Source organism: Amblyomma americanum, chromosome 3, assembly GCF_052857255.1.
Source record: "Amblyomma americanum isolate KBUSLIRL-KWMA chromosome 3, ASM5285725v1, whole genome shotgun sequence".
NCBI lineage: Eukaryota > Metazoa > Arthropoda > Arachnida > Ixodida > Ixodidae > Amblyomma > Amblyomma americanum.
In genome coordinates, this window is record NC_135499.1 from 130630324 (window position 1) to 130648808 (window position 18485).

Genomic DNA, 18485 nt, shown 5'->3' on the forward strand with positions numbered 1-18485 from the left:
GAGCTCGACAAAAAAAGTATTTTATTTATGAAAGGCATAATTACTTCGGTGCTGTCTTTTACATTTTATGTGCGTAACAAATGTGACTTTCAGGATTATTTGAAAACCTAAAGGCGCAATGCAAAACGCTATGCAAAACAAAAACCTATGAACAGTAAGGAAAAGTTCATGTTCAGGAATTCTCAGTTTAAACGCATCTGTATGCTTTGGCTTTTACTTTGTGGCTGTCCTGACAACAACGGCTCTTCTGTCGTCATCAGTGAATACAACAAAAAAATAAGCTAGTTATTTAAGTGTTACTTTGATGCTGAAAACGACGGATAACATAAAAAGCCCGAGGGCTAGCTCTCAGTACTGTTGTGATTCATGCCAGGCTTTATTGTTTTTACAAACAAGCCACTTATTCACATTGTTTCTCTGAGTAAAGTTCTCTAGCTCGCTTTTCTGAAAAATAAGTTATGCAAGGACAACTTATCAACCTTACGTAATCATTGCTGTTTATTGATCACGTAGGCAAGATGCAGATGCGCATTATTTAGTAATTTTTTTTGTTCTTTTCTTCAGAAGGCATGCGGCGGGGCAAATGTTCGGCTACCGGAGATTCCAGAATGCGTTTCAGCTGCCGTGATCTGCTGTTAAAAGAATCTGGTAAGTGATCCTTTATACTCGTAGGGAATTAAAGTCAGTGCTTGCCATAACAGAGACTGATATACACACAGTGCCACTCCTTGCCTCCGCCAAAGTATGTACCGATATACTAATTAGAAACTAGTGCAGCGTAGTGGAGTGGAGGATAAGATAACAGAGAAAAAAAGCAGGTGCGGGTGATCTCTGTCTGTGTGCGCTTTTTCGTCCCTTGTTTTTTAGCACCTGGAAGAAAGCTCACTGAAGAAGTCAAGCATGATAAGATAAGGCACGCTACATGACAACCTTGGCGCTGACCGTAGAACTGCTATTTTCTGTGGGGAGATGGAGGTACAATAGATGGTAATCAGTTAGCTGACACAAGAGGAAATTTTATGTGCGTAATGTTGTCATTGATTCAGAAGAAAATCCGGCCGGAATAGTCATACGCAATGCATACGTGCGAGTGTTCCGTGTCTTGAACCAACAAGTTAAAGCGTAGCTGTTACCGAAGCTGTGCAGAATGTGCCAGCTAACGTGAAAGGCAGTATCTATAATAGTATAAAGGTTCCTGAAGAGAAACTGGGAGAAATTTGCTGGTAGTCGACTTCAACAAGGCGGAGCCGTTTTAATGGCAAAAACTATTGCTATTGCGCTGAAGATGAGCGAGAACTTTTGAACTAGGGGTGGCTTTGCGTCAGAAAACTACAAAATGTGTAACCTCAGCGTTAAGATCTTAGGTATAAAAGTGTTTTGTGGGCTCCTAACAAAGCCTGCGAGGTAAGCTCGTCTCATTATAACTGGGTTTCTAGAATGCCCTTTGTATGATAGTGCTCTCGTACTGGCCTTGAATATCGCGTGTGTAAATTTGTAAATTCGTTCGGTCATGAAAACGAAGTGGCGCGCAAGTGATCCCCACTTTTTTTTAACCTTAGACTTAGCTCTTCTTAAATCCACAACCAACGACAAAATATGTCGGGGCACGGGACAACCAGAGAAAACTGAAAAAACTGTCGATGTACTCCTGGTGTCGAGAAATTGGTGTGCTCATGCCTGTTTTTTCCTTCGCTTACGGAAAACAAGCTGATGATATGTAGCGCTAGGCGCGAGGGGTCACTGGTTTTGAAAGGTCATGTCGGACGCGCAGTCGAGCATCGCACAGTGGGCGCTGAAGAGTAAGTGTGTTTCCTTTGTGGTGAGTAGGCAGATAACAGTGCGAGATACTTCCGTCGTCAGCTGTTAAGAGATCGCACCTCGGCATTACGGCGAAAGAAAAACTTGGACGCCCAGGTGTAAGCTGGGACGCCCTGCTTACACCAGCGGGGGCCTGGAATGATTCTTGCGAAGAAGTAAAACGTACGAGCCGGAAAAACCTACCAAAGAATGGTTTATTCATCCCTACGGTGCTGAACGCTGCGGCTACCAGCAATTTTTAATAAACGTATGTCTCCTCTTCTTTACGAATAACTATTCGCTCTTAAGCAGCTACCACACCCTCCCTCCCTCCCTTCCTCCTTTTTTTATCTTGAGCTTGATTTGCGGGATGTTTATCTCTAGAGTGGCCTCCTTTTACACACTGATGACACCTTTATGAAAGAGGTTTAAAAGGTCGCTTTGCCGCATTAATGGTATATGTGCAGCGATGCACGCGTTACAGGAAGTAAAAGAACATCGCATGCAACCTGGGTTCACCTTCTAGTATCCCGTTCACTTTCGGAAGTGAAACAATTTTCACTTGCTTTCTGAGTGCAGTTGCCTGTCTAAAAATATAGAAACTCATTCCGCTGCATTCACTTCGTACTGACTTATAGTGCGATGCCGATATAGGCACCTTCGTATGTCTATTTTCGTGCGTTCGCGTTACGCGTCACGTCGCACTAAAGACCAGGTGAGGCACGATCTCACGTGAAAAAAAAAAAAGCTTCATTGGGCACCTAAATTTGAATTGCTTGTTATCGAAGCTCCAACAAAGACCAATTCCTAACTTATACGAATAGAGATTGAATCCAGGTGCTGAAAATTAATTATCGGCTTGCAGAGCTTTGGAAGCTCCTGAAGTTAGCCTTCTGCATGGCATCATTGAAGCCGCTGTAAAGATTCAATCAGGAAAGAACGTTTTTGAAATAATTTATTCGTTCGACGCTTGAGAAGAAGCACACATTCGAAACTTCAGAAAAGTTGGCCATTTCGATGTCCTTGCAAAATGAAAATTCTAAAACTCGTAGTGCATTGCGCTTCTAGAGCAACTTGGCTACAAAAGTAGCAGATGTTGCTGCCATCATAAAATTAATATGTACACATAGAGAGAGTTAAAAAGGAAGAGGGAAATCAGGTATGTTTACCAGAAGGGTGTTTCGGTTGGCTACCCTGCTGTAAACTCTACTGCAGTCCGGAAGAACTAACACAACTCAGAATGCATATAATTGTGAGCGACAAAATCCACCCTCTCTCATTTTGGCCCAAGCAGAAGTTTGCCTCAGACAGCAAAAATAAATACTTCACCCAACAACTATTATATAAAGGGCATTTTCGGAGGTCGGGACACGCTACAAGGAATCACTTTTCGGTTATGGTTAAGGCGAATGAAGGTAACCACTTATTTATAGTGCTTTTTTCGAAACGGAAGTTCAATTTTCTGGTCTGTTTAGTAAAAACGCATGCATCCAACTTTTCGCTTCCATTTCTCCATTACGCTACTAACGCCGTTACTCAGCGGTTCAAGGATGCTCCTGGAGTGTGAGCACAAACTGAGGTTACACAGTTAGCAAAAAAGATTGGCTCAAGTGAGTGCCACATGAATGGCAGATGTCAGCGCTCGGCGCTATGGTTTTGAACACTCCGATAACAAGAGTGCCACGCGTATTCGTAAACCGCGGCAACGCGGCAGCTGTGCAGCACGATTTCGCCGCTGAGGTAGCGTCACTTGTAATAATCTTTTTTGCGCAAGCCTGTACATATGTTGAGGCACTATAGAGTGAAATGTGCGCGGCAGCCGGACATCAGCATGAAACGTTGCATTACCCGCAACTCACGTTTGTTCGCAAAACTTTTGTGTTTTATTAAGCCTTCTCCAAGATTTTATGCGAACTCGTAATATTTTTTGGCATTTATTTGCTGCAATCTACCACCTCATTGCCTGGAAGATTCCCTCTGTCGAAAATATGCCTACTGCAGGAGCTCGCGTATCGAAGAACCTTGCATTCGCAATCCCTCAAACTCATGCCTTTGTTTTTCATGTGCGAACACTAACATATTTTATTAATCTGGCCGTCCTCTTTCGAAGTGACTTGTTAACAGAACAAACTGAAGCGCCTCAAAACCACTTTCATTCTCGGAAGTTTCAGCAGGCCTTCCTTTTTGCTCTGCGTTCTCTGCGCAATCCCTGTACGCACTACTGATTCGACATTTATTTATTCTTATTTTTCCTCTTTGCGTACTGCCAAATGAGAGTACGCTTTGCGAGCATCGCTAGTCCTTCACCTCTTACCAACTGTCGCTCCAGGTGGTTTTTCATTTCCTTCATTCTATCGCTCTCTTCGTCTTGATTCCCACGGGACGTTATTACGACGAAGAGACACGACATCGGAGGAGACGAAAGGAAATTGGTGAATTGAAAAACTGTCGCGAAAAAATATATATAGAAGTGAACAGGAAGGAAAGGCGAGGGTCGAAAGCAAAAGAATGAAAGCATACAGGGTAGGGGGAGAAAGCATAGAAACTAAGAGGCAGAGAATACGGAACAGTCAAACAAAGAGAGGAAAAAATTTGACGGCGCTTTTGGGTTGCCCCATAGCGAGGGTCCCCCGCCACCTCCATCGCGATTGCTTTGACCTACGGTGCGGAAAGAAGGGCCAAAATACGCGTAACGCAATCAATCTTCTCGGCGGCGGATCCGGCCGACGGAGGTCAATTACGGCGTCAGACTTATCACTGGAAAATCTCGCGACGTCTTCGCGCGACCGACCAGTACCTGAAAAGGGCGGTGTCACGGCCGTCGTGTCTTTCGGAATCGGTCGTTAGGTGTGCGGGATTAAAAATAGTACAAAATGTGATAGGAAAGAATGGAAGCCAAACGAGTGCTGGGCGTGTCCGTTTGTCGCGAATCCGCGGCGCCGATGCCCTTCATTGTCCTATTGCAATTTTTTATTAAAAATTGCTTTCTTGAAATGTCTCCATCTGTGGAGCACCAATAATTCTGCTCACGCGCTTGATCACAGTGAGATTTGCTGTTGCAGTTGGAGCCACTCTGTTCGGCTTCGTTTTTGGTGCAGGCATGACAGTCGAAAAACTTTATAGCAAATTTTCTGTCATCAGAAGAAATTTGTATAGTATATTTTTTTGCCATGACCTTCCAGTGTCAACAAATGTTTTTGTACCAACAACAGGATTGTCTCTAGTATTGTGCTGTTAATATTTATGGCGACACAACTACTAAAAAATACTGGACTACTAAAAGAAAGAAATGCAGAACCACAGAACAATCGGTCCTCACGACAAAACGACATAATATTTGGTGTCATTTTGGGAACTATTGCCTAGTTTTTTTCGTACTGCGATTCAATGTAACCCGGCCAAACTGAGATTTTTTCAATGTGACTAATTTAAAACATGCTCATTCTGCCTACGGTTGCACCGCGTAAACCACGGGAGTCTTTGCGGAAGCGTTTGTGTGCATTTAAAATCCGAGCACCGCGCTAGCGCGTGTGCACTCTTTAAAAAAGTCAATGCATGCCAGGTGATATTGGGATTCAAGCAGAAAAACTCCTGCATCCAAGGCGTATGGTGTACTACTAGGGGATCGCACTTATGGAGACTGTTGCCTGTCTTACGACAGAGTGAAAAACGTGTGCAGTATATCGGCAGGTTTTCGCACCACTGGTGATACCAGCTCACTGACTATGTAGTTATGTTGAATAAAAAGGGTACCAGGACATTCTTAAGGTTAATAGAATGAAAATATACTTTTCTCTTTTCTTGAGAAGGAAGAGCTGACAAAATCATTTCCCGACGGTCCCGCAATGTACCTAAGTCTAAAAACAAGGATTATACTGTTGCTTTAGTTTAGTTTTAAATTGTTCTGCAGCTGCAGTGCAAAGTTCCCAAACGTCCTTCTTCGACGCGACTCCACGAAACCTGCACACCATCAGCACTAAGAAACAGTATGTAGCTTGGTTACTATATACAAAACAAAATTAGCTAAATCAGGAAAGATAGCAGACCTATAACAACGCTGAAATATTTCCTTAGAGCCAAAATTAGGCATTTCTACTTTGCTCCTCAGGTTTATATTCATCCTCGCGCAAAAACAGACGTTTGGGAGGACATTTTTTTTTATGTATATATACATGCAGTATTTGCAGCATCTACTTAACTATGCTAAGTCTGGTAAAACGCAAATTATACTCTTTTATATTTTATGGCAGTGGTCAGGAGCTTCGTCAAGTGAGCAGTGAACATTGACTTATTTTCGTCGCTTTTGTGAACACAAAAATCGTCGCTCGCCTGTGCACATGAATGCTGGGAACGCTCTGTCACTGTCCTCACTCGATCAACTAGAGCAAGGTAATGTGGTTTACGCTGCCAGTCACCCAACTGAAAATTACAGTCGCTTTTCGAACTTTACCATTGAGAAACGCACTTACATCAACTACATTTCAGCATCTTGGCATCTCGTGAAGGTCTTCCCTGCGAAGCATGTTTGAAAACTGAAGCTATTTTGCTCCTTGTTCTGGGTTGCCTCTGTTATGTCCACACGCGGAATCATAGGCACAATGTGAAAGAGTTATCAGCATCGTACAAAACAGTATGTGTCGCAGGTGAAGAGAAGAAACAAGTAGAAGAAGGTCGCATTTCCAACTTATTTTTCTCCGTAACCTAGGAATTGTACTCAAGATCGATCTATATGGTACCCCGCTCATTCATATAGAGCAAATTTTTCAGAAATAAAAATGAGCGACGGCCTGCAGAAACCGTACGCGGAGCAATGCAGTTATACACACGGCTCACCTTTCCCGCCTGCACTGTTGTTACTCAACTTAAGAGCAACCCGACGCTACCAAACAAGCGTGCAGCGTAAGCGGGCGAAGGTCAGCTATCGCTTATGCGAGGGCTACTCTGTTGTCCGCTGCGAGCGTAGTCGATCAATTTTGGTGCACATCTGTCGTGCGCGTCGTCCCGTGAGTTATGGACCCTCGTCACGCTCAATCATCGATCATCGGTTCTAAAATGTGACCCTCGTGCCACCTCCGCAAGCGCCGACGACTCTGTCATTCGTAACAACCACGACATGGCGTGCGTGCTCATTCTCGGCCCCTACGCCCTCTCTCTCTCGCTCTCTTTCCGGCGCACTCGCATTCGTCGACTTCTCGTTGCCTTCCAAGCTTTCTATCCACTGAGCAAAGACCTTGACATGGTTGGGAGATCGCGGTGGTCCTGATTGCGCCAATCCAGGCACGAACCGACGACCAACATCGATCCGGGGCCAGTGGCAACGTGCCGATCGCAGAAAGTTTCAGGCGCGCGCCTAACTGCGTTTGAAAGTCAGCCTGCAAAAGTCGTTAGTGGTACCGGGCTGAACACACTCCCCATGTGATTCGGGATCGGTTCTCGCGCTCATTGCCGGCAAAAAAAGAAAGGCAGTGGCTCCCGAATTCTGTCTGCAGTTGCACGCAATGCCCCGTTGTGCGTAAAAGCGAAGCCTGCGAGTTGTTTTACAGTGAATTCTCGGCGAACACACCGTGCAGCCTGCAAATGTTAGTGACACAGTGCATTACAGCTCGCTTTACAGTTTCAGCATCGCTTGGAAGCTGCTGCTGCCCTGCCAAAGTCCTTAAAAGAATGTTACCACTGCAGACTACGTACATTTTTGTAGCCGTAGATATTTCGGGAATAAAGCGAGATTTTCGGTACCCGGTCATTACAGAAACGGCAACGTGTATGCCACAGATTTGAAGACGGGTGGGCTTGAGGAGGCCCATTTTTTTTTTGTTTTCAACATGACACGGCTACACGACAATGATATAGAACAAATGTTGTTTAAAATATGCAGTACTTTCTTTAAAACAGTCCCAGGAGAAGTGATTAAGAAAAAGTGAATACTAGATCGGACAGGTGCTCAAACTGCTTGAGAGAGTTCACGAATGTACAGGGTATCGACTCACTCAAATGTTTCGTAGTCACCGAGTTTGCTTCTGAGCACTATGCAGAGCGTTTCAATTAAGACTACACAATTTTTAAAAATAGGATTTTTGAGGCGGAAGAGAGCTATTGTCGGCATAGAATTGTAAGTGGTGCGCTACAGCAGAATGCAGCTAAGACGTGCTAATTACTAGCAGGCGGGTTAACTAATATTGAATAGTGAACTTTTTAACTGTTACCGTTCGACCCATTTACTAGTGAGAGGCGTGTAGCCCATCGTAAATAACATCTATATCAGTTTTTAGACTTTCGAAAACGCGGCTACCTACGGCACTGTGGGCCAGCAAATTTTGGTGACAGCATGCCAAAATACAGGCGCTTTCGAGGAGCTTGCAGGCAAAGCGCTGTCTCCAGTGCACGTAACTCGTCGAAATGGCCAAAATATATTGGGCCACAGCGCCTACGGTAACAACGTTTCCGAAATGTAAAAAAACTGATATGGATACTACTTATAGTGGGCTGCACTCCTCAAAATAATTAAGGAGCCTAAGGGTGATAGTTAAAAAGTTAATTATTCAATATTACTTAACCAACCAGCTAATTAGCACGTCTTAACTGTATTCTGATGCAGTACACCGCTGACAATGGTCTGCTGATAGAAGCGAGCTTCTCACTAAAAAGCTTATTTTTAAAAATTATGAGAAATCTTAGGTGAAACACCCTCTATTGTCTGGCACTTAGTCTCTATACAGCTACCAAGGTCCTCAGGGTTGAGAAGGAGACTCCTCCTCACCCTCTAGAGATTTAGGGGTTTTTAGGAATATCGCAAACACGCAACTACAACGTTCAAAAGCACAGTCCGTGGCCTGGGTAATTTTGGGCAACCCTGCTCATATTTCTTCAAGAACTGTTCTACGCATCCTCATTTCCTTGACCCTGAAAGCCCTTGCGGAAGAGAAATCTATCTAACATTTGTTATAATAAGTCAGTTTCACCATGCTCATAAAATGCACGTGCTATCTACAGCTGCACGCGTGTAGGGTGGCGATGTTTTTATAAGATTATTTAGGCAGCCATCAGGCATGGACAAGCAAGTTAGACTTAGTTTAGATCTACCTGTCAGTGAACTATGAGCTTAAGCTTCCAGCCACCAACAGCACTAGTTCGTAATATTTTAGAACATCTGCGAATAATGGGAACGCATGCAGAATTTTAATAAAATCTTCACTTTTAGGCAGCCCCGAATCGAAGCTGCTGTCCGGACCGCGAGCGCATTCACAGGGTCAAAGTGGACATGCCTTCCGCAAGACTCCGCAGCGTGACAGCCGATCGCAAAATCTCATCGATGCGCCACTGCCTCTGCTCGGTTACGCAATAGCTGCTTTTCGGAATGTGGGCATCATAATATACCTTTTATTCATAAAACATTTTATGAGAATATGTTACGCAACATGTAAGGGGTCAAAAGTGCACCTGCATTATTCTAAAGGTATTGCTGCCGAGATTGTGCAATAGCTAAGTTGTCTGCATTTCAAAATAGACATTTTGCTGGCCTTCAATAGAAAATTAGAGCCAGGATATTCGGTGAGCCGAACGTTGCTCCAAAAATGACGCTGGCAAACAAGGTCGATTACTCCTAATGCACGGTACTTAGGACTTATTTGATTGCTGCGCTCTCGATCTAGCCTGTGAAGTGCCACCAAAATGATCTTGAAAGGTATAGAAACTGTAAAGACGACTTCATCCAAATTTTTGCTCTAATAAAGTCCGGTCTATGGCTCTTACTGGATAACTTGATATTTTTTAGGCTGCAAAATACGCATTCACAAGCCCAGGAAATCTGGAGAAACACTTCTAGTAGTCTGCCAACATGGCGCGTGGCGCTGAGTACTCAAAATCACAGCGGGAATTTGGAATGTTCTCTGCTTCTCATTCATTTTCTGTGATCGTCATAAATAGTTGTGGACATAGAAAGCATTTTATAGGTGATGTTCTGGCATTGAGGAGCAATATTCTACCACAATGTTGACCATGTTTGCGCCCCAATCTCTCACAACTCTCAATTTCTGTCATAATTACAACTTTAAGCTATCCCATTACAGTTATGCTGCGTTCGCTAATAGCAGCCAACAGATCGCGCTGTCTGCTATTGTGCACGAAAGCCGGGTATGATGATGATGATGATGATGATGACAGTGAAATTTTATGGCGCGAGGGCATCTGCGGCCAAAAAGTGCCATTGCAAAAGGTATTTTTGTTTTTTCAAGGTGGGGCCAAAGACCCATTTCCCATGCATTTCACCCTAAATAAACCGAGCACGAGGCCAAGGAAGCTTCTGCAAATTGTATCACCGGTGGGTGCCCGGCGGTACTGGGAATGGAACACCGTGCCTCCCGCATGCGAGGCGGATGCGGGTGCGGTTAAACCGGTGCCGGTTAAACAAAATTTTGGTTATAAACTTTCGCTCTCCCTGATTTGAACAAGTGACGCCATGACAAAAAAAAAGGGGGGGGGGTGGACTCTATGATCTTGGATTTGAAAGTGAATGGTAGAGTAGCCTATCCAAAGAGACCCGCGCACAAAATATTCTTCTTGACGCACCGCTGTTGCTTCCGAAAATGTCCGGTGTTGCCAATTCCTGTATTTAATTTTTTTTTACTTTTTGTGTCTCATAAAGCTTCATTTTCAGTAAAAACAGCGTATTTATCATGAGAAAGGTGTAGTCTACCTGTATATGGAAAATTCAGCTTCTCCTCAGTGTCTCTTTAGGGCATTTTTATCTGCTACTTTCTTCCCTTTACCGATACGCGCCATCCTGAGAAAATTCCTAAGTACCTCCACATATTCCTCACGAAGCTCAATTTATATCAGTACCTAGTAGCACATCCTTGTCATCAGTAAGAACGTTGTGCACCAACATGACCAAAAGCTTAATAGGGTAGAACGTTGGGCCAGTTGGTGTAGCGACATAGTTAAAAAACTTTGCGCAGAATAACACAGGACGGGAGGGAGAAACACGCTCGTGTGTGTGTGTGCGTATTTCTTCCTCCCGTCCTGTGTTATTCTGCGCAAAGCTTTTTAAATATGACTAAAAGGTCGAGCAAGCAACATACCGCTGAAGGCTCACAAAGCTTGGACAGTATTCTACACCACGCAGCGCACCCTATTCGTGTCCCAGGTGTGGCGCACGCACACATGCCCGTGTGGATCTTGCCACTTAACTGATGTCGGCCGGCGCCGATCACAGCGCGGATACACGGTGTTTTTACGCGCGTGGAATTTTCGATTGTCAATCAACGTAATGAAGGCCAGGCCATCTACTGGCCTGGTGACTGCATGGCGCTTCGGCTCGTGCTTTGCGCGTTCTAGTTAATCGCACGCTCGTTTATTGCAGGGTTCTGGCGTTACTCTGCAGCATGTATTGGTATATGTAGGATATAGTGATCGTGCACCCGCGAGTATGCGTAAGCATGTGTATGTGTGCGTCCTGCGCGCATACAAGCGGGCTCCGCAGGTACGATGCGACTCACCTGAGGCCCAGAAACAGGGTGTGCTTTTTCAATAAACGTCATCCGTGCGCAGTGCAGTTGGAGGGGAGAGAAAAAAACGCTTTCAATTTTGTCAGCTTTTCGTTGGGGGCGAAGGGCGAGCAATAACCTCCCCGGACCGAACCGTTGTCTTCATGAGAGCTCCTAGGACAGGAAATAGTTTACTATACCAGTTGAGAAACTGCGCTTTGAAAACCGGTTTTTCTCTAACTAATTCACAGAGATTGACAGGGGGTGGCGCCGCCTGTCAACTGGGAAGCCAGTTATTAGTGGCGCCCTGCAGCTTGTGGTTTCTCTAATTATTTAGTGCTTTTATTAGCACCGAGCAGTTCGTTTGAGCGTCGCAGTTGGCGGGACAGTCTCCAAGCCTCCCAATATCAGGCCCCATCAGAACGCCAGATTTTGATACACGGGTTGTTTTGGGAGTTTTGAAACTACAATAAACAAATAGTCCTTACTTCGACAACGTGATCAGAGGCGGCGTATTCTTGATGTGACACACGCTCGTGTGTCCCATGTCTTTCATTATTGTGTCCTCGCTCCTTGATGCGCCGTAATCTTCGCTCGTCACAAACAAACAAACCCAAACTGCCGCGTTATCTAGATTTCATTGTCTTTTGTGAAAGAAGAACGCTGAAGGTTTCGGCCAATTATTTCTATTGAAGCAGGCCACAATAAAGCCTTACTCAAATTACACAAGCTTGCACATACTGAACGCTGCCGATGCTGTTCAAACATTTTATCGGGCATTGCGTTGTATAGAAAATAGCCATAAATGGAGCGCACTGAGGTACAGCCGGACAAGGATTATCAGGTGTTCTAAACCAATGTTTTTCGAAGTGTTCTTTCTAACTTGACTCGTAATGAGGACAAATATTTATTACAAGCAACAGCCTAATGCAGAAAAAGAACCATCGTTGTTTCTTTCTATACTGTAAAGTTCTGATTGGTGCTGAAGGCGCACAAGAGGTTTGCTTTGAAAAAGTTCTTGGGAGCAGTAAATAAGCTCGACGAAAATCAGTTAGTAAACACACGAGTAGGATATTTTTAAAAATGCAGTGGAGTGCTGGTTTCTTAAAAATAACCGACTGCATGTTGCTTTTGGCGACGCATTGACCAAAGATATTAAGTCGCAGCCGCTAAAAACGCGCAGGAGACCCCGCTATCTACGGCGAGTTAAGGAATTTTCGGCCTTCCTGCAAACAGCGGAGCAAAAATGGTCAGACTGAAGACAGGGGACCGCACAAAACGGGACTCAGTGGTGCTCAATGTGCATCATTGAGTACTGGGGCCTAAGTAGATTTTTAATATTCTGATGTGCTAATACCGTGTCATTAATTATTTTATTATAACAGAGATAATCTGTTGCTTTTACAAGTTGCCCGATTCGATTATTTCGTGCTAGTGTGTGTGCTCGTCATTACTCTCGAAACATTTGACTTTCAAATGCTCTTGGTTACGAATAAAGTTTTCATTCTTGAATGCTTAGCTCGAATCTCTCATCTAGTACTCTTCAGTTTTGCACGTCGTGCGCTCATTACAATATGAAGCTTGCATAGAAAATTTCACGTCAATGTGTTCTCGAGTGCCGTCTGATGAAGATGTCTCGCATCCCTGCAAGGAAGCTGTGTGAAGAAAAGTGGGGAGATATTATGCTACTTTCGGCAAGGGTTTAGCAATTAACCACTCGTCAACAATTTTCTGATAGATTTTGCGGGAAAAATTTGCTGTATAAAAAACCATTCACTTTCCCAGTGCCTTCGGGTTCGTTTTGGGCCTTTGAGTGGGCCTTTCACACACAACCTGAACTAGCTGCACGAACAGGACCGAATGCAATTCCGCACTACTCAGCTACATACCGATTTCTAAATGTTTAGCAGCGTTGAAAATTTCTGTACAGAAAGTTTTGAATGTGATACATTAAGTTGTATGATGTAGTCGTTGTGATTTCCTAATTAAATCTTTCATTATTTGTGCATTAAGCGTTGAACCGGCGAAGCAAGCATGCGTATGATTTAGAATTTTAGTTTCAGAGGGCTTTCCTAGGGCAGTCGGTTATTTCAACGCAATCTTCAGGTTTCTGAACTTTCATAGTGAAGTTCACTAAAAGTGTTCTTTTTTTCATTGCCTTCACGCACTTGCTCTTCAAATTTGAAACATGCCTCACACATCCCGTTCCACGGGTTTCCCAGAGCAAAACAGATTTCACCATTTCTTGTCAATGGTGTGGTTAGCTCAGGATCTTTTCTGGGGATAATACTTAAAGATCGTCTTCAGAAACTTCATTATTTTAATGTAATTGTGTGGAGCAGAGATTGGACGCCCAGTTGCAGTAACCGCTTTTCATTCGTACTGAAAAGTGTCACAATTACATTACTTCTTGCTAACCAAACACTATGCTAGTGCTGTCCGCAATTTCATACCTCGAATATGTTTCTTTCGTCAGTAATTAATTTACCTTAACTAGTGTAAGTGCCTTTTAAGACAAAAATTCCGCGAAAGATAACGCATAGTGTGCGTAAATGCTTTTCAGCTGAAGCTTGGAGTCTTCATAGGTCTAACGCTAAGTGGAAAAAAAAAAGAGACAGTTAATGGGCGTGATTTAATTAAATTACTGCAATCAGTGGCTGTCACACACAATCAAAATGCTTAAATAATTGTCTGACTGCTAGGGTTTTGTGACTAACGACGTCGACCACTTGTAATGCTTGCAGGTCTGAATAAAAAAAAAACGGAAAGCACCGGTCGACCACGAAGCCGTGTACCCTCTAAAATGGATCAGAATTCTAATCAAGCGACTTCCTACACTTTGCTTTCATTCTTGAGATGTTGCCTGCTATGTCGCTGCAGAAAATTTGGACCAAGAAGACAGCGCTGAATTTAAAAAAGATCTGGCGTAAGACAAAAAACCAAGGAATTAGACGCAAGAGTTATAAAGGTTCCTAACCTCGTATAATTGTATTCAGACGCAAATTGCTCGAACTGCACACTGCTTTTCTCAACAAAGGCTGATCTTCTAGATTCCAGAAAGGAAAGAAGAAAAAAAATGCTTACTAAACTGCACTTCCTTACGCCTGCACCGGTCAGCACATGAAAGGACATCTCGCTCAGTCTCAAGAAAGAGCAAAATTACGGAGCCAGGGTCTCCTTGGTCTGGCTTTAGCCTTCACTCGTGTCAACGCACCACTTCTTTCAGATACTAAGGCAAAGAGGTCAAAACAAGCACAATGATTAAGGAAAGAAACCAGTAGACCTTCTATGCTTTCAGGTCGGCACTTGGCGGTGAGCCCTTAATCAAAGTGGCGCGCCGTGCGGAAAATCAATGGCCTTATCGGTTTTCCCGCGTGTTCACTGACCACTTATTTTTAAGCTGCTCGCTCGGGTGCGGCCTTGCTTTTAGCAGCGCTGCAACGAAGATAACGAAGTGTATTCTCTTTTTTTCAGCACATACGGGCACTGGGAAATATAAATGAGATGAAAAACCGGTAGCATAAGCGAAAGAAAGCTTGCCAGAAAGGAGGGTCTAAGCCCGAATCGAAACAAGTGCTCGATACAAGGACAACAGTGGTTTTAGCTTATTTGACTTTGTTCGATTGTAGCTGCGCTATAAGAAAAGTTACTCAGACGTGATTCATTGCATGAGAATTATTCCGGATGAAGGAAACTGTGAAAAAATGTATTCGCTGGAAGGAATTGGGAATGTATTATTTCATGATCATAAGCGTAAATAAATAAAATGCATGCATGTGTATGTGCGTATGAATATGGGAGAATTCAAAGGTGTTCGAAAAAAAGGAAAATATCAGAGAGATTGTTGCTGACATTTTGAAAATTTTGTTGTAGGAAATTTTTTAGAGGGAAGTTAATTTGTTAGAAATTAATAGAATCAGTTTGTTCTTTTCAAAGTATATACGAACGATAACTTAACTTTGAGAGTGCTCGCCAGGTCTGAGACCCTCTTAATTTTTTTCCACGTAAGGCCATATCTTGGTGACAAAATATATTGTGTAGGAATTCCTTAATTTCAAGCCTGTTATACGTAGTGGCGCAGGCAGGAGCTTATTGGTTTACGTTTTTTTTATGGCAGCTCCACCATACTTTTTGTCTTAATGAAGCGCGGTCGTTCACGCCCAAGCAGGTAGCTAGGCAAAAATTATAAGCGGCTTTAACATAGACGCAATGCCTACAGGTTAACATCAGTTTGTTTCGTGTTATTTACCGTCAATATAGATACAAAATTCTAGTGTGAACAAGACAATAGGAGCACAGCAAAATCAACACCGCCAGCTGCTGTTAGCAAGACTGCCTCGAGAAGCATGCTTTCCGTAGCGACTCAGTACTAAGCAGTTTTATTTCTTACCAGTACCTTCGCAACAGTCCTCAAGGCGCCCAAAAGGGCAGAGACCTCGAAGAAAGCAAGACCACTAATAATCCGCATAACCCTCGGTGGCAGCAGATTGCGCTAATTCATAAATACTTCAATAAACTAAAGTTTAAAGATTATTCGAGAACCGTATATCAAGCACGTTCTACAAACTTGACCTCTGCACGGTAAAGAGATCTCGTTTAAATGGTGTGAGTAATATTATTCAAGGAAAAGGCGCGCATACACCATTCAAAATAATTAAACGACAACGCACCACAAACGTACCCGTGGAATTGTCTGCATTCTTATGGAAGCTAATAGTAAAAGGAATAACACGCGCAAAGTGCAGCCATCCATTACTGTGATAGAAAATACAGCCCCGTTGCTGGGAACCATGTAGATTTTCGCTATAACCGCTCGAGATGCGAAGAAAAATAAACGACATATAAAAAAATAGTTACCCAAGGCGAAAATAGACCCGGATCAATGAACTTAAAGCGAAGGTGAAAAGGTGTTTTTTTGCAATTTGAAGAGATTCAAGGATTCGAGAGTATGAAGCTTCCAGGTAAAGCATGCAAGTAATTTTGCGCTAGCATTTGAAATGGTGAACTAATCGCAGATGAAACCTTCGACGTTCCCTCAAAGCAACGAAGAAGGGCGGAGAAGCTCAGTGATGATGTCAATGCTTCTGAAATTTCAGATTTCCGCTGCCTCCGTCCACAAGATCCTGAGCGTCGTCTGATGACGCCAAACAGCGCTTTGTGGCCTTCGCTTTCAGTGGAGTTTTTTTCTTTTTGCAGAAGAAACCTTTTCTTTGCTGTAAACTTAGCTGTGTCGTAGGTGGCGTAACCGTCGCTGCCTCTGCCCGTGCTGCGCACTGCGGGGAAGCCTGAACGCTGAAGCGGGTTTATTCGGCGATTTCGTCACCATTTTAATTGCTAGCACAAAAAGATTCAGCCTGCTTTACCTCTAAGTTTCATAGATTCAACCGCTTAAGCTCGTCGAATTATAAAACCTTTTCAATTCCTCTTTTTAAGCGCTTCAGACCACCGTGTGTGGACAGCTGTCGCTGGGGCGAAGTGGTTATTGCGTAGAGCTTCGGAACGTCAGGTCGGGGTATCGGAACCCAGCGGCGGCGGCCGCATTTGAATGTAGGCGAAACTCACAAGTCAAAATTAATTCTAGCCTTCCATTGCAGAGCGTCATGAAACCGATTTACGCACGTAGGAAACGATGAATTAGTTACTACGGTTGTCTAATAGCAGTTTTAGAGCTCATTAAAGCGTGCATTTAAAGCAATACTAGCGCTCAAGCCGTGTGAATAGAGCAAATATTGATTGGGGAGGGGGGGGGGGGGGGGTCGAAGCTCTAGTTTTAGTTGACTTCCTGCGGTACCACCCACACACAAACTCTCAGAGGTGACACTGCCACACACAGGACATCACTGAAAGCATGCTCTCCACGTCTCTCAATGTCTCACACGTCTGATAATGTTGTGCCGCCGCGGTGGCTGAGTGGTTATGGCGCTCGACTGCCAGCCCGAAAGATGCGGGTTCGATTCCGGTCGCGGCTGTCGAATTTCGATGGAGGCGAAATTCTAGAGGCCCGTGTGCTGTGCGATGTCAGTGGGCGTTAAAGAACCCCAGGTGGTCGAAATTTCTGGAGCTGACTTCATAGTGACTTTAATTTCTCTGTTACTGTCTTTTCTCTTTCGATTTTCTATTCTCTCACCGCTTCCCCCGTGTAGGGTAGCAAACCGATTATTCTTCCGGTTACCCTCCCTGCCTTTCCACTTCCTCCTCCTCCTCCTCCTCCTCCTCCTCCTCCTCCTCCTCCTCCTCCTCCTCCTCCTCCTCCTCCTCCTCCTCCTCCTCCTCTCTCCTTCACTACGGCGCCCCTCATAGCCTGAGTCATTTTGGGACGTTAAACCCCAATTAGTCTCACAGTGTCCATAAAACCCAGACTTAACTCAAAGCATATTTTTCTCGCAAGCAACCGAACGCGAGTTTTCGAGTACGACATGCTAGGAAGACGACAGTGACATTGACTATAACGCCGTTTACCTCAAAGACAACTCTCTAGTCTGCCACTGCACACGTGGAAAACAGTCCTTCACTATTACACGTATACCACTTAATTCATATCTCGCGCAAAAAGCATTTTCTCACTGCGATAAATCCCAACAGTCGCAGCGATGGGCGGTCGGCGTGATGGAGGTGCACAGAAATGAGGAAGACTGTCAGATTGAAAGACTGCTCGCAGTGTAAGTATGCTCGCGGTGCCATTGTGAACTATCGCACTTAAACGCACTTAAACGAGCAACCGCCGTAATCTCAATGCCATCTCTCTTCAACGCGAAATGATAAAACAAGGGGGGAGGGGTAAGGGTATTTCGGGCAATTGTAACGTCTCTGGAATAGCGTCCACCAAGAAACGACCGTTCCGACGTCTCTGTGCTTTAGCAAAGAGGAGAAAAGAGTGCAAAAGAGGCAAGGGGGAATTATGCGATATTGCGATCGCTCCTAACGTCACTAATTTTACGACTCGTCGAGGGTGAGAGTTCCGCCCCAATTTTTTGTGATCTGTTTAAGGAACACCCCTAGCGACGCCTGCTCCCTACTTGTGGACGTGAAATCATCCGGGAATAAGAGAATCGATGCACGCGCAAAATTGACGCAACACGGCATGTTTGCCTCTCCTAGGGAACGCTCCTCAGGAGGCGCACAACGCAGAAGCAAGTGCAGGTACGGCAGAATGGGTGCGAGAACCCGGATAATAGGGCTCGCCGAGAAGAATGGAGCGAAGACTCG

The 18485-nt window shown here is 44.2% G+C and overlaps 1 protein-coding gene across 2 annotated transcripts in view; it reads left to right on the forward strand.

The window, feature by feature from the left end:
- LOC144124927 (5-hydroxytryptamine receptor-like) overlaps positions 1 to 18485 on the forward strand; it is a 370208-nt gene that overhangs the window by 70622 nt on the left and 281101 nt on the right. For both annotated transcript variants that reach the window (XM_077657878.1, XM_077657877.1), the window contains exon 2: positions 565 to 648. The gene's annotated coding sequence lies outside the window, so the exon portion shown is untranslated. The remainder of the gene's footprint in view (positions 1 to 564; positions 649 to 18485) is intronic.